General features: G+C 35.7%; 1 protein-coding gene and 1 pseudogene across 1 annotated transcript in view; one reads left to right on the top strand and one right to left on the bottom strand.

Moving 5' to 3' along the window:
- Positions 1-16,137, top strand: part of Htr2c (5-hydroxytryptamine receptor 2C) — an 81,864-nt gene that overhangs the window by 53,109 nt on the left and 12,618 nt on the right. The gene's annotated exons all lie outside the window — the stretch shown is intronic.
- Positions 13,331-14,184, bottom strand: LOC125343459 (annotated as a pseudogene).

Here is a 16,137-nt window from a genome sequence, read left to right as displayed (position 1 = left end):
GTGAAGATAAAATCCCAAACAGAAACTCTAGAACCATAAAATGAAAGCCACAATTGCACTTTATTCCTTGTCCTCAATCATTTATTTTTTTCCTCACTATGGAGAGAGTTGGGCCACATAGAATAAGCATATTTGAAATCCTTACTGATGTGTACTTTCTTTGCCAGAAAGCAACAAGAAAGGATTCATGGGGCTGGGAATACGGCCTAGTGGCAAGAGTGCTTGCCTCATACACTTGAAGCCCTGGGTTAGATTCCTCAACACCACATATATAGAAAATGGCCAGAAGTGGCGCTGTGGCTCATGTGGCAGAGTGCTAGCCTTGAGCAGAAAGAAGCCAGGGATAGTACTCAGGTCCTGAGTTCAAGGCCCAGGACTGCCCCCCAAAAAAAGAATTAATGATTGTTTTATGATTATCATTCCTTTCTTACCACTTATGATCCATATAACTTATTCTTAAGTCTTCCATTGGACTCTGAAGAAAATATCAATAGAAATGGAAACCTTTACTCATAAAGGCTTGAAGTCAACTGAAAAGAAGCGGCTTAAGCAGAAATCATAAGGAATTCTACAAAGTTGAAGAATTATCTCAGGTGGATAAACCCAGGGTACAGTTCTAAAGATATTGTAGATGATATAGAAACTTCCAGATATCAGATCCAGGTGAAAATGTGGGGTCACTTGGTTTTACAGGTAAAATTCTCCAGACTCTGAGACTTGAGATGAAAAAACATCTCAGATGGAATTTCCAGCTTTTAAAAAGATAGAATTTATCCCTAGATAAATCTCCATCTCAGAATGTGGTAGTTACACTAGCCCCAAGGCCTCACATCTCAGGATGGTGCCTGTAGGCCAAATGAGTTGCAATATTTATGGAATAGTTGGTTTCAACAGGGATAGGCTTGGGGGAAATTGTGTATGTCACATCTAGGGGCTTTCTTTTAGCAATCAGATATAATGTATAAAACATCCATGTGCATCATTCAGAAGGGCAAGCAGCCAGAGTTGCCTAAAATGGAAGGGGAGTTGGGGTGTGTAACCAATGAAATATCCTACAATTATCAGAGTACTTCTCCTTTTATGTGTGTGGATGTATGTATGTATGTATTCATGCATGTATGAATGTATATGTTTATGTATGTATGAATGAATGAAATGATAGTTTTGAGAGTTAGGGGTTAAATTTGAGGGTGAAGTGGATTATTAGTCATCCGATTTCTAAATCATTTGGACTATGTATAATCACAGTAGTTCATCAGGAACAAAACACGTGGTCAGAAGGAGCCTTTATGACATCATTCATACAGAGAACCTTCAGTGGATGACAAGTCCTCCAACAGCAGCTGGAACTCTCATGGTGGAGCAGTTGACCTTCAAATGGGCCAGGAGGTTGAACATCCTGCATAGTGCTGCCAGGAAATCCCCTATTCCGTACTAAGAGGGGGCTAGCTGGTTGCATATGTAGGATGTCCCATCTCCCTGCCCACTTCATCAGGACAGAAACCAGAACCCATCAGCATCACTGAAAAGCCATTGAATCTCCATGTCAAGAAAAGAGAAATGCTGTGCTACATCACTAGGAAGGCACTCTGAAAAATATGTAGTAGAAGGTATAGACTAAGTGCTATGAATCTAGTTTGTAAGAAGAAGTTGTGTGTGGGTCTCTAAACTCTGGTAAGTACATATGCGTTGATCCATTCTAGCCATCAAAAGAGCCAGGAGAATTGCCACAAATCAATCTGGTCATATGCCTCTACTTTCAGAACTGCACCAAGGTAGCGGCACTTGGGTGTTGGATATATTTCTTGACACTGACACCAGCAAAGTATCTAGAAGAAGAGAGGATCCATTTATTACTTGTACATAAAAGAAAAGTTTATAAATGAAAAGATACAAATATGAAAAATAAGTATGCAAATAAGAAGTGAGATATTTGGGAGTAGTCCAGACAGGATAAAATAATCCTAAATTGAGTAGAGATACAATCTAATATCAGGCAAGAAACAATAATGGGGAACACATGTGATTCCAAGAAAGAAAGCTAATTTCATGCACCCCACAGTAATTCCTAGATAGAGGTAATGTTTGATGCAGTATCCAATCAGAGCAATGAACTCTGTAGAAGGACAAATAATGAGAATATGCAGTGTAGAATCTAGCTGTCAAGAAAATGGAAGCCACCCCCAGCTAATTTCATAGGCCTCCTAATTCTGATTCTATAAAAAGAGTGCAATTTAGACTAAAAATAAAACATTTGAAGAAAATAAATTTATCAATAAGTCCCCATTATACTTTTCTAATTTTCACAGTAGATTGATAAAATTTCATTATGAACGTGTATGTGTGAGAATCACTTATCTGTAAGAGAAGAGGTTGACAGGGAAACCATTCTGTTAGCAATGTCAACAAAGCAACAGCCTATGATACTATGAAGTTTTCTACAGACTTTAGGTTAGAAGCCATGTCAAGTACAACATCTCAAGATTGTAGAGCTATGAAAAGGGTTTGTTGGATTTCACTGAAAATATTGATCAACTTTTCAGTCAATTAAACTGGCTTTGGTGATCTTTAATGGGTGGTAAATGAGGAAGTCATAGGCTGAAGAAAAGACTGGACTCAGGGTTGAGGATTTATATTTTTCCCTTCTCAGTACCACAACTCTTCACTGGAATTTGAGGTCAGTGCATAGTTCAAAATTTCATAGCATAGTAATCAAAGATTCCAAGATGCTATGCAAATGTGTGGTAGTGCTGCTGTTTATAATTTTCCTTATTGTCCTTAGAGGTTCCTCTCCTTCTCTGACCAATAATATAAACTTTGTGTCTTCTTTTTTTTTCTTGGTCAATCTATTTAAAAGGTCAGAAATTTTGTTGATTTTTAAAACACCTCATTGATTTCTGCTTTTATGATCATTGTTTCCGTTCTTCTAGTACTTGGACTTAACTCTTCTTTTTGTCTAAGATTTAACTTGGAAACATAAATCATAGATTTGAGGTTGTTTGTGGTTGTTTGTGGTTTTGTTTATTTAAGAAATATTTTAATTCCCCTTGAGTACTACTTTAGTACTACTAGAAAGAATTTATATGAATTAATTTCATTTTTGATTTAATTCAAATTTCTCTCATTTCACTTGCCTTTTCCTTTTTAAAACATAAATCACTTAATTTCTAAATGTTTGGATATTTACTCATTCTTTGTTTCCTTTGTTAGGGCTGACTTGAAAACTGGAGTAACTAAATATAAATTTTAGTGTTAAAATTATAACAGCTTCTAAACCCTGGTGATGACTCCATGCTAGAGGGCTGCACCCCTACCCGTGAGACTAGTTTCTTGTAGTTTGACATTTAAAAATATAGGTAGCACTTGTTCCTCTGTACCTGGGTACCAACCATGGTAACGGACAGTAAAAATGATCATAGTCATAGACTATAGAAATAACCATAATGGTAGTAGAAATGCCATGGTAACTGTTGCGATGGTTTACTTATGATTGAGTACTGGATTGTTTTAGCCCGCTCAAGCTTGCTTAGTGGTAATGGGAAAACATGGTCGCAATTGTTAAAATAAAGTTGGTACTAGGTCAGCCTGACCGCAATATTCTGCTTCTGTAAACAGCTCTCTTAACCATTTGTGACTTGCTCTACCCCTGCATTAACCCCCTGCATCAATGCTACATGATCACCTGTTGTCAATTCCTGATATCGAGGCCAGTTCCCGATATAAAAGCCAAAATAGATAACTGAAAGGGTAGATAGCCAATAGAAATAGGACAAGACTTGCTTGCTAAATGTCATCCAACCAAGTATTTGCCAAGTTGGAAATACCCTTCCCCTGTTGTAATCACAATAAAAACCCTGCCTATCTTAGGGTCTGGACTCTCAATCCAGATCTGCTGTGTCGGCAATGGTTGGGAGTCCAGGCTCAAGCTTGCAATAAAGACTCTCTTGCGTTTGCATTGGTATCGGCTCCTTGATGGTCTTTGGGGACTGTAAATCTGGCATACCACCTTTTATTTCATTACTGAAGTTTGAATTCAGGAATTAGTACTTGCTAGGCAAGTGTTTTAACACTTGAGCCAAAGTTCTCACTTGTTTCTTTCTTTAGGGTTTGGTTTTTTGTTTATGTTTTAGATAGATGCCTTACATTTTTGCCTAGGGTCCACCTCAGATTATGATACTCCAACCTATGTCTCCCTTGTAGGTGGGATTACAAATATGAGCCAACATAGGCTTTTTTTTTTAACAATGAGATTGAGTCTTGCTAACTTTTAGCCTGGATTTCCCTGAAAAAAAGCCTCCTAATCTTTGCCTGTTAAGTAGCTGAGATTACAGTTTTGTAACACGATGCCTGGCCCACTGAACATTTTCAAATTCTTTTTGCTGCTAGATACAAGGTTCATTAGGTTATGGTCAGAGTAGACATATTTATAATTGCAATCATTTTAATTTCTTAAGTCCATGTAATGGTCCACAATATGGTCTTTTTCCTAGAAAATTTCTATGAAATCCTTTTGTTATTTTAAAGGTTATGTACAGAGGGGTTGCAGTTACATAAGTGAGGTCATGAGTAAATTTCTTTTTGAACTGAAATGCTCGAGTTTGAATACCCGGAGAGACTACCAGAGATCAAGACCAATGCAAGCAGCAAAAAAGGGCATTTATTTCGGGATAGCTAAGTTCTCTGCGCACTCAGCATGCTGGTGATGCTAAGAGGCCCTGAGCCTATGGCTTCCAGCTTTTTTATACATTCTTTGAGGAAGGCAGGGACTTAGCATACATCATAGCATCTTTTAACAAATCAACACACACCGCGGGAAAATTATAAAGTAATTCTAAAGCATATTTGGCGCATTTGGTGGCAGGAAGGAATCTGGAAAGGGTCATTGGTCAGATCAAGGGACCGATGCATTTAAAATTGATTGGTTAAGCCATAGGGGTGTAGAAAGGGGGATACGTACACAGCTGCAGGGTTTTGATTAAATACTGGAAATCATACTCACAATTAGATACTGGAAATCCCACTCACAATTACTGGAAATCACACTCACAATTAGATACTGGAAATCACACTCACTATTTCTGGAAATCACACTCACAATTAGATATGATCTTTACCGGGAAGTGAGGGGGTGGGGGTAGGACTTACAGTAAGGTCAGTCAGGTAGAGAATGGGGTCTTAGTACAATATGAGGCTACTCTGGTCCTTCACTCTGGCTCTACAGAACAATGTCACTTCCTCCCTCATTTTGTTCCAGGTTTTCCCTCCTGACCCCTTTGTCCCACCATTTCTGTGCTCCCTCTTCCCCTCCCCCAATCAGACAAATTGACATACAAGATAAAAGATACAGAAATCCAAAGCAGATAAAAGGGGAAAAAGAGGAGACAAAAAGAATGTTTCTACTTCTTGGAGTTCATTTTAAAAAGCATCATCTTACATAATCATAAGTACCTAACTACTGAGCCCTTGTGATCCTCTCCCAAGAATATCCTCCTTTGATCTCACTGTGTGAATTTTTAGAGTCCTGTTTAACTTAGCATCCAAGTATAATTCTTTGTCATTTACTATCCATTTGGGTTTACTTGTAGAATTATAGGTACATTCTAATTACTACAAATGAGGGAAAACATGCAGCCTGTTTCTTTGGGTCTGGCTTACTTCTGGCTTAATTTTGAAAAGAATGTATTGAACAATGGCATATAAATGCCAGTTAGATCAAGTTCATTGGTACTGTTGATTAGTTCATGAAGTAGTTCATATATGCTTAAAAGTGTTACATTCTCTTAGTGAATTGATATTTTATAATTATAAAATTATCTCTGCTATTCTTAGTAATATTCTACGATCTGAAATTCACTTTATTAATGTAGCAATGTCAGCATTCTTTTGATTAGTATTTGCATTATATACCCTTCCATTCTTTTGCTATATCCAATCATTTGTGGTTGATCTGTAGTAGTTCTGTGCATATTTTGAATAATAACACCTGAGATATGAGTTAAAATATTTTCTCCATTTATTCATGTTTTATTTTCATTCTTTTAAGTCCTTTAAGGAACAAGAGTTTTAAATTTTCATGTAGCCCCATTTGACTACTTTTGATCTTATTTTCTGGAATTTTGGTATCATTCTAAGAAAGCATTGCCAAGTCCAATGTTATTGTTTCCCTCACATTTTATCCAAAGAATTTTATGGTTTCAGAACTTGCATTCAGGTCCATCTTCTGCTTTTACTCACTTTTAGTATAAGAGTGTAAACTATGAATCAACTTTATTCTTCTGCATATGCAGTTTTCCTGGCACTGTTTGTTGACAGACTGTCTTTCCCCATTAAATTCTCTTAAGCCGCCTCCTGAGATAATTTCCACCATATAAATTTTCTAGCTCTCTGTTGTATTCAATCAGACAATCTGTTTCCTCTTACACAAATACCAAAGTTATCCAATTATTATACCTTTGTCATATGTTTTTAAATCAATACATGTTAATGTTCCAACTATACATATTTTCAAATTTATTCTGTCTACGAGATGTCACTTAAGATTACATATAAAAAAAATTTAGGATGAATTTTCTATTTGTGTAGTCATTGAGATTTTGAAAGGTAATTTGTTGAATGTGTAAAATACTTTGGATAGCATTGACAATGATATAAACTCTTCAAACCTACTAGTAGATAATATCTTTCTACTTAGTAAAATCATTTGAACATATTTTCAGTAATATTTTGTAGGGTTCTTTGCAGTGTTGTGGATCAAACTCAGGTTCTTGCACATTCTACACCAGTACTCTATCACTGATCTATATCCCAAGTCTAGCACTATTTGTAGTTATAAAGGTACAAGCGTTTCACTTTCTTGATTTAACTTATTTCTAGGCATTTTTTCCATTTGATGCTGTTGTCAGCAAAATTGCTTTTTTATTATTAATTCCCTAAATAATGTATTCATACTATACAAAAATGTAACTTTCACATTCATTTTAAGCACCACAAATTTTATTCTTTTTTTTTCCAGTTCTAACAAATTCTTCTGGTTTTCCACTTTTAAGATAATGTCAACTCTGACAGATGCCTTAAGTTCAACCTGTCTCATGTGGAAACCTTAATTATTTATTTCTTAGCAAAATTCCCAGGCAAAAACTACCAAGACACTGTAAATATTTAAATTTAAGTAATACTTGCAGGAATTATTTCCTTATCCTTGATATTAAAAGAAAAGGTATTAATTTTTCCATTTATTCATGTAGATGTAGCCCTGATTGATTTTCATTCATTGAACCATCTTTGCATCATTCTAGAAATAAATCCCACTTTGTCATTGTGCACAATTTACTGAATAAATATTCTTGAGTTTTATATTTTTCTGTGTGGCTAATATAACTATTGTGTGTTTTTTGTGTCATCATATGGCTCTAAGACACAGTAATTCTTTATTATAGTCTCAAAGACTTTTAGCATTTCTTGTAGGGCAACTCTATTAGTAATAAACTTCTTCAGACTTGTTTAATTGGTAATATGTAGTTTTCTCCTTCAATTTAAGACTAACTTGAGTACATATAGAATTTCTGAATTACAGGGCTTTTCCTCAATATTTTAAATCTGTTTGTCTACTGCTGTTATTTTTCGGGGTATTTTTTGGCTTCCACACTTTCTAATGATGAATTGTCTTTTAATACTAAAGAACTTGAAAGGGGGAATTTGGTTAAGGGGAGAAGAGTAGATGAATGAAGACAAGGAGGAAGCTACAGTCAAGAATTTAATGTATATCCTACAGAATTAAGAAAAGTGAGGGAAGGGGTACGTTGAGAGGGATGGGTGAAAATGATGAAAAAGAGGACATTGATCAAGATTCATTGTATTCATAAACTGCTTTGTTGAATGCCAAATCTATTTTACAATTAAAGATACCTTTTTTTGTAAAGAATATTTTGTGCATGGCAAATCATTGTTCTTTTGCTGCTTTTTTTAATCCTGCTTCGTCTATCATAGTTTAATATGGGTTTGTTTCAGTTCAATGTTTCTCAGCATATACTACTAGTAGTTTCTGGGGCTTCTTGAATGTGCACATTCATGTCTTTTTATTCAATTTAGAAAAAATTATCAATAGTTTAGTCTTCCACAGCTCACTCTCTCTGTTTTTCAGCAACTCGTGGTGAATTGGTATGCTTAACAATGTCATACTAGTCTCTGAGGCTTTGTTTTTTCTTCATTGTTTTCTTTCTATTCCTTAAATTGTGTGATTTTTGCTTGACTAAAATTGGTCTTGGACTCTTTTAGTGACTTTTTCTTTACTTTACCACTGCAAAATTTCTATTTTGCTTCTTTTTGATATTTTTCAGCCCTTAGTTGATAGTATCTATGTGTATATCACTTTCCTAATCTCATTTCTTTTACAGCATGTCACTTATACGTGTTTTTGTCTAGTATATCAAATACCTTTGCTTCTCTTGGATGGCTTCGGGTAATTCACTTTCATGAGTAGAATTTCTTCTCTTAGTTGTTTCCTGTTTTGTAATGGTTCTGTGAATATAGCCATTCTGGATATCATGATATACATATTCTACAAATCTGATTTTTTCTCCTTCTCTAGAATACCTGGCTTATTGTGGTTGTTTTTATTAGTCTGTTTAGTGATATGTCTAGCCCATTTGGGAAAAGTCTGTTTTTTTGGTCATCTGTGTTCATGGAAGTCATTTCTCATTCAGCAAATGTCTCAACAGATACTTTATTAAACTCAGAGTCAAAAAGGAAAAAAAAAGCAAGAATAAGAATTCTTCAAATATTTCATTTTAAAAGAAAATACCATAAACTGTGTGGTTTATAAACAAATTTTATGCCTACATTTGTGGAAACTGGGAAACCTGAGATCAAGCTATCAGTAGATTTGGTTTCACACTAAAATTCACTTTCTAGTTTGTAGGTAGTGACAACTCAGTATGGAAGGCACAAGTGGTATTTCCCATGCCTATTTTCAAAAGTCACTGATTATAATCATATTGGTTCCATTTTCATACAAATTCCCTAAGTCCTCTTCCCTATGTCCTGTTTCTAACCACAGGTATGTGCCATCATATCCAATTTATTTTGTTGAAGTCTCACTAACTTTCTGCCTGAGCTGGCTTTAATCCTCCCAATTGCCACCTTGATATCCAACAACCTTTCTAAAGTTATCTACTAGTACATAAGATTTATCTGTAAAGGTGTTTCATTATTCTAGGTTCACAGTGGGGGTTTTTTGTTTGTATTGGTTAAGTTGTTAAGTTTTTATTTCTTTTACTTTTCATAGCACACTAATGGATGCATGTTAGTGGGCATTCTTGTCTCTCCACATTCGAAGGAAATTCTTCAACAGTTAACCATTATATCTGTTATATGCTATAAAAATATCAAGATATTCTTTAGAAGATTAAGGAAGTAGATATGTAAATTGCAGAAATTATTTTATCATGAATCATGTTGAACTATATAAAATGTTCATTTATTGATTTATTTCTACAGTTTCCTCCTTTATTTTTATAAGACAGTACACATTTCAGATTTATTTTCTAGGACAAGATTGCTTTGTAAAATATGTTGAAAAATAATTCCTTTCTTTATCCAAAAATCTGTGTATGATTGATGTTATCTTTTCACACATATGTAGTATCACAAGTAAATGCATTTACAAGTAAATCCTGTGTTACCTGCATGCATAGGATATATCTTCCCATTTGTTTAGATGTATTTTTGTATCCTTCCCAACATTTAGTACCTATTTAAAAATAAAAACACAGTACCCATCTTGTTAAAAGTTTCAATACTATTTCTGTTGACTTCTGTCACTGTTATGAATGGGCTATTTCCCCCATTTTCCATTTCTAGCACTCACTCTTAATCTAGTTAAAACTCCTGATTATTTTATATTTATTTTGTAACTAGACAAACTATAATTTCATTTTTTAAATAAAGTGTTGGTTTTAGAAAATTCACCAAATTTACAGGACTGTAGTTATATAAAAAGTAGATAAGACATGATTTTATTCTGTTCTCAAAAGACATAAAAGTTGCTTATATTCTCATCTTAGTAAAATTTGATAAAATAATAACAATTAGTATTTTATAGGTGTTTAACCAATTTTGCTAACACCATTTGTTGAAGAGGCTGTCATTCTTCCATCCTATTTTTTTTTTTTTGCTCCCTTATCAAAATTAGGAGCCAAAGGTCTGCGGGTTCATTTCTGGGTTTTCAGTTCTATTCCATTGGTCCACAGGCCTGTTCTTGTGCCAGTACTAAGCTGTCTTTATTAATATAGCTTTGTAATAGAGCCTAAGTGTGGTGTTGATATTCCCCAAGAATTGTTCTTCATGATAAGTATTGTTTCTGCTATTCAGGGTCTTTTTTGAACTCCAAGTTATGGAAACAAGCAGTTTATCACTGTTGTTGTTATTTCTTTTTCTATTTCTCAGTTCTACTCAGGGTTTATTTTCATTGGAAGATAGTGGAAGTCATATATAAATCATGGACAATACAAGTTCTTTTTGCCTGGCAAATGTCCACATGAATCTGTTAACCTCTAAATATAGATACAGCATTTTTTGAAATGGAAAGACAAAGGTAATATGGCAGTTAATTAGCAAATAATACTGTAAACTACAGTAGATAAAAAGTTTCATATAAATTAATTGCCATTATAAAAAGGCAACTCTTTGCCTAAGTAGGTAAAAAAAAACTGGCAACTTCCATAAATATGACAAGAAACTAAGTGAAAAAATACAAAACAGGCCATTTTCCTATATAATATTTGAATATGCAAACTAAGACACCTGTGCCACTTTCCACAAAAGTCAGAATAGGACACACACACACACACACACACACACACACACACACACACACACACCTTCACCCACCCCTCACCCAACCAGGCTCAACCCTTCCCGCTCATGGATTTCCAAACATGGCAAAAATCTAGAGTTACAAGGACAGGATGCTGTGTGGAAGCAGCAAGACAGAGAGCTCCGACCTGCTAAACAAAGAAGGAGCCTTATTGGCAGTTGTAAAGCACTAGGTATCAGACAGAAACTTGTCAAAAACAGCTGTTGTTGGGTACTGATTGATAATGTTTTCATTCTGATGGCTGAGACGCTGCAGACAGTCACGTGGCTGTGGAGAAGCCCAGCACGCACATGAACACACAGAAAACGGGAAGTCATTTAACAGATGGTTGAGGAGCTCTCAGCCATGGTATCTTCAAAAGACAACGTTCTCCACTTATTGAACTTGCAGGGAAAGAAAAGACTGAAAATCACTTCTTTCTTTCTTCCTTTTTTTTCTTAGAAGATGAAACATAATAGGACAAAATGAAAACAGGCATTTTGTTGGTCGTCAGGATAAAAATTATGTGCTGCTCACCAATTATTACAGTGTTCAGAATACTTAAGGATAGATACCACAGACAAATTTTATATGAATCGGTATGGATCCCTTTCTGATCCACGTTATTGGAAAGAAAAATAAATTTAAATAAGTGTTGGATATTTGAAAGAAAGGTAGGGCTGGGTATATGACCTGGTGTTAAAGTGCTTGCCTCATATATATGAAGCCCTGGGTTCAATTCCTCAGCACCACATATATAGAAAAAGCAGGAACTGGAGCTGTGGCTCAAGTGGTAGAGTGCTAGCTAGCCTTGAGAAAGAGAAGAAAGGGGCAGTGCTCAGGCCCTGAGTTCAAGCCCCAGTACTGGCAAAAAAAAAAAAAAAAAAAAAAACAAGAAAGGTAAAGATTTCACTGAAATCCACTGTTATGATGGAATTTTTAAAAAGCTGTGTTTGAATGGTGTGAAGGTTCTTAAGTGTGTTCTAAGGAGAAAGACAAGATTTTACCTCATCTGTGAAATAGTGTGTCAGTGGTATCTAGGTATTGGCCTATGATACCTACAAATTACAAACATTTCTTTATTGCCCAGGTGTCAGGAGCATATTCTACCATTTGGCTACTTGGTGGTTTAATAAGTGGTCAAAAGTTTACAAAATGTGCCAAAGAATACCTCATCTAGGAATTTCATTTCCATAGATGATTGTTGATTTTGAAAAGGTCAAAGGTGCTAAACCTTACTAAAAGGGTACATTTATCTCTATACAGGTTTATCACTTAAATTAAATGGAAAATTACATCCAAAAAATCTAGGCCTGTAAATTACTTATTTGCTGTAGGCCCAGCACATTTTTAAGGACACATTGAAGCCCCTGAAAATAGAGGTTTATGACAGAAATACTGATAGGCCTTAAACTATTAGCTGGAGGCTTTGGAAGACTCCACTCAACTACATTATCATTTAAAGCATAAATATACAGATGATTCTGTTTTTTATATTTCTGTCAAATTCGTGCCAACTTAAACCCTAAGCAGTATAAATTATATTTTGCTTGGCTTATTTAAAAATTTTAGCTATTATTATAAAAATTATTTTCTCTGTTTCAATCAAACATTTATAATTTTTAGAAAAAGATGCCTATAATAAGTTGTACCCTGGCTTTATGTGAGCTAATGGTTTCACTAAAAAATATTTGAGGACTTGATCAAATATAATCAGTGGTGCATGCATTGTGCATGCATTGTGCCTACATTTCCTCCAGCTTTTAGAAACTAAAACAATGTCCTTGATTCTTAAAAAAGAGGAAAGTAGGGGCTGGGGATATGGCCTAGTGGCAAGAGTGCCTGCCTCATATACATGAGGCCCTGGGTTCGATTCCCCAGCACCACATATACAGAAAATGGCCAGAAGTGGCGCTGTGGCTCAAGTGGCAGAGTGCTAGCCTTGAGCAAAAAGAAGCCAGGGACAGTGCTCAGGCCCTGAGTCCAAGCCTCAGGACTGGCAAAAAAAAAAAAAAAAAAAAAAAAGAGGAAAGGAGCAATTTTGATGATGGAATCAAGAAGAGATTGTGCATCTTGTCTTGAAGTTCTTCAAAGCTAATTTTGCTATGGTCAGATATTCCTTTATGATAAAATGATTAAAGGAAGTTTTTGGTGTTATTAATTTTTGCTTATAAAATATAAAATCAGTATACAAAGAAAAACGGTACATAAATATACAATAAAGTTAAAAATAACAACCCAAGCTCCCAAGAGATCATGAAAATGACAAATATGTAGTCTCAGACACACAAAATTCCAAAATTCCAATCCCAAACCCAGGGATTATTAGTCATCAAAGTATGTGAATTTTTCTGAGCTCTTCATAAAGAATCTGATTTGCACAAACCAGGAATTCCATTCATTTTAAGCACAAAGTGTCAAGAGATGCTCAGAATGACAGAAGGAAGAGACATGCAGTGAATGCATAAGTGGTAAATGGAGAATAAATTGTCTCTCAGTAGTGTGTACTTGACATTAATGCCAATGGTAATTCACCTGGTTTACAGAATATTCACTCTAATAGAGAGATGAGAGTCTGCAATAATTAGAAAAAATAGATTTAGGAGCCATGATGATCTTGATATCGAAATGAAATTACTATGAGAAACTAACACAATAGGTTCAAGATCTTTTGGGAACCTATTTTCTTTGACAGACTTCACATTCTCATAGTTTCATGGTCTTTTTCTTCTAACAAGTTTATCAGCTGAGAGAAGCTGTCTTTCAGTGTGTTCATGCCATCCAGAGCTGCAGAATCCAGCGTTTTCCATGTGCCAGAGGTTCAAGTTCAAAATATTTTCTGATCTCCTGTACTGAGTGAGCTGCTGGCTTTTCTTGATGATTGGCCAATATTACAAAGGGTAAAGTGCATAACTGTGGGTGCTGAAGAGCTGAGTGCACTTCATTCCTAGCAGTTTCTAAGTCATCCTCTGAAGAGGCACTGTCCAACACGAATATCATGCCTTGAGATCCTTGGTAATAGTGGCTCCAATATTTGTGGATATTATCAGCCCCTCCAAGTTCTTTTACTTTCAGGATAGCATTCTGGAATGACATTGCCTTTATACTGAAACCTGTGATTGAAACGACATTCTCAGGGCTTTCACTGCAGAGCTTTGACAACAGACTGGTCTTTCCAGAACCTATGCAAACCTATGAGGCCTATGCAAACCAGGTCATATTTTGGTCATGCAGGTGTGGTCCCTTGCAGTAAAGTGCTCTAAAACACAGATAATCCATGTACAGAAACTCTTCAACTATCCAGAGATCTAACATCCAGCAGTCTAAACCATCCAGAATGGCTTCTAACCCCTGTTGTTATTTCTAACACACGATATGAAATTCTTTCTTTTTGCTTTTATCTTCCCTATGGTTTAGCCCATGTTGTCACTATATTTGATTTTGGTAATCTGGGTACTGTATATATGTCTGTCTGAATCAGGAAAGGAAGGAAAATATCAAAATGGTGAGACAGGGGCTGGGAATATAGCCTATTGGTAGAGTGCTTGCCTCGCATACATGAAGCCCTGGGTTCAATTCTTCAGCACCACATGTATAGAAAAAGCCAGAAGTGGTGGTATGGCCCAAGTGGTAGAGTGCTAGCCTTGAGCAAAAAGAAGCCAGGGACATTGCTCAGGCCCTGAGTTCAAGCCCCAGAACTGGCAGAAAACCAAACAAAACAAAATAGTGAGACAAAGGGTAAAAGGCGGACCAATGCAACAGCAATACTTACAAGACAATATATAGTAAAGCCTACAATGTGGGGGGGGGAGAGGGAAGGTGGGAGGATAATGAGGGAGGAGGTAATAATTTTGACAAGAAATGTACTCCCTGCCTTCCATATGTAACTGTAACACCTCTATACACCTTGGCAATAATTTTTTTTTTTTGGCCTGTCCTGGGCCTTGGACTCAGGGCCTGAGCACTGTCCCTGGCTTCCTTTTGCTCAAGGCTAGCACTCTGCCACTTGAGCCACAGTGCCACTTCTGGCCATTTTCTGTATATGTGGTGCTGGAGAATTGAACCAAGGGCCTCATGTATAGGAGGCAAGCACTCTTGCCACTAGGCCATATCCCCAGCCCCAATAAATTTTTTTAAAAAAAATAACAATTCACTAATAGAGATGTGGCTGAAATCGTTTTCTTTAAGATCATGAAAAATAGTTGTGACAGGAGTATAGATCAATGGCAGAATGTTTGCCTAGCATGTACAAGGCCTTGGGTTTGATCTCCAACACAGCAAAAGATTCTTTTTAGTTTTTTAAACAAAATAATTGAAAGATTAAAGCATCTCTTTTTTAATTTTTTAAAATATTGGTGGTGATTAACACAGTCGGAATAAAGTGAGCTTTCTCAACAATGATTAAAGGTATTCATGAAAAATCCAATATAAAAAATGAAAATATTTTTGTATAAGGTAAGGGAAAAAGGAAAGATATCTATGTTCATTATTTTTATCCAACATTGAACTGAAAATATATCTTGAGTAATTAAGCAAAAAGAGAACAAGTCAGAGAAAAGTTGAGTAGAATTAAATACAAATTATCTTTATCCTCATATGACATGATTTTGTATGTGAAAAATCTCACACTCCATACATACAAAAAATAGACATAATAAGGAATTCAGTAAGGTGTAGCATATAAAACCAATATACTTTCTATACATAGCACCAAAAAATCTGTAAAAGAAATTAAGAAACTATCTTAAAAGAATCTAAAAACTTCAACTGATAACAGCAGCAACCATTAAAAGGTATTAATATTGATAGTGAAGCGAAAGAAATAATCCTTGAAAACATTGTTTCAGTGAAAGCAACAAGATAAAATGTTTCTAAATGCCAGCCATTTGGATTTTAAATAAAGAGAGAAAGCAGATTAGAGATTGTCCAAGGTTCAGGTAAAGAAGTAAGAGAGATGACTACTTCGTGAGTATTGGCTTCTCTGACATGTGATGAAATGTTTCAGAACTGAGAGAGATGATGTTTGTATAATATTATGAATATTTAATTGCCATGGGATTTTACACTTTTTTTTTTTTGGCCATTCCTGGGGCTTGGACTCAAGGCCTGAGTACTGTCCCTGGCTTCCTTTTGCTCAAGGCTAGCACTCTGCCACTTGAGCCACAGCGCCACTTCTGGCCGTTTTCTATATATGTGGTGCTGGGGAATTGAACCCAGGGCTTCATGTATACAAGGCAAACGCTCTTGCCACTAGGCCATATCCCCAGCCCCGGGATTTTACACTT

The sequence above is a fragment of the Perognathus longimembris genome, chromosome 28, assembly GCF_023159225.1.
Source record: "Perognathus longimembris pacificus isolate PPM17 chromosome 28, ASM2315922v1, whole genome shotgun sequence".
NCBI classification, from domain to species: Eukaryota; Metazoa; Chordata; class Mammalia; order Rodentia; family Heteromyidae; genus Perognathus; species Perognathus longimembris.
This window is presented reverse-complemented; position numbering and strand designations above follow the sequence as displayed.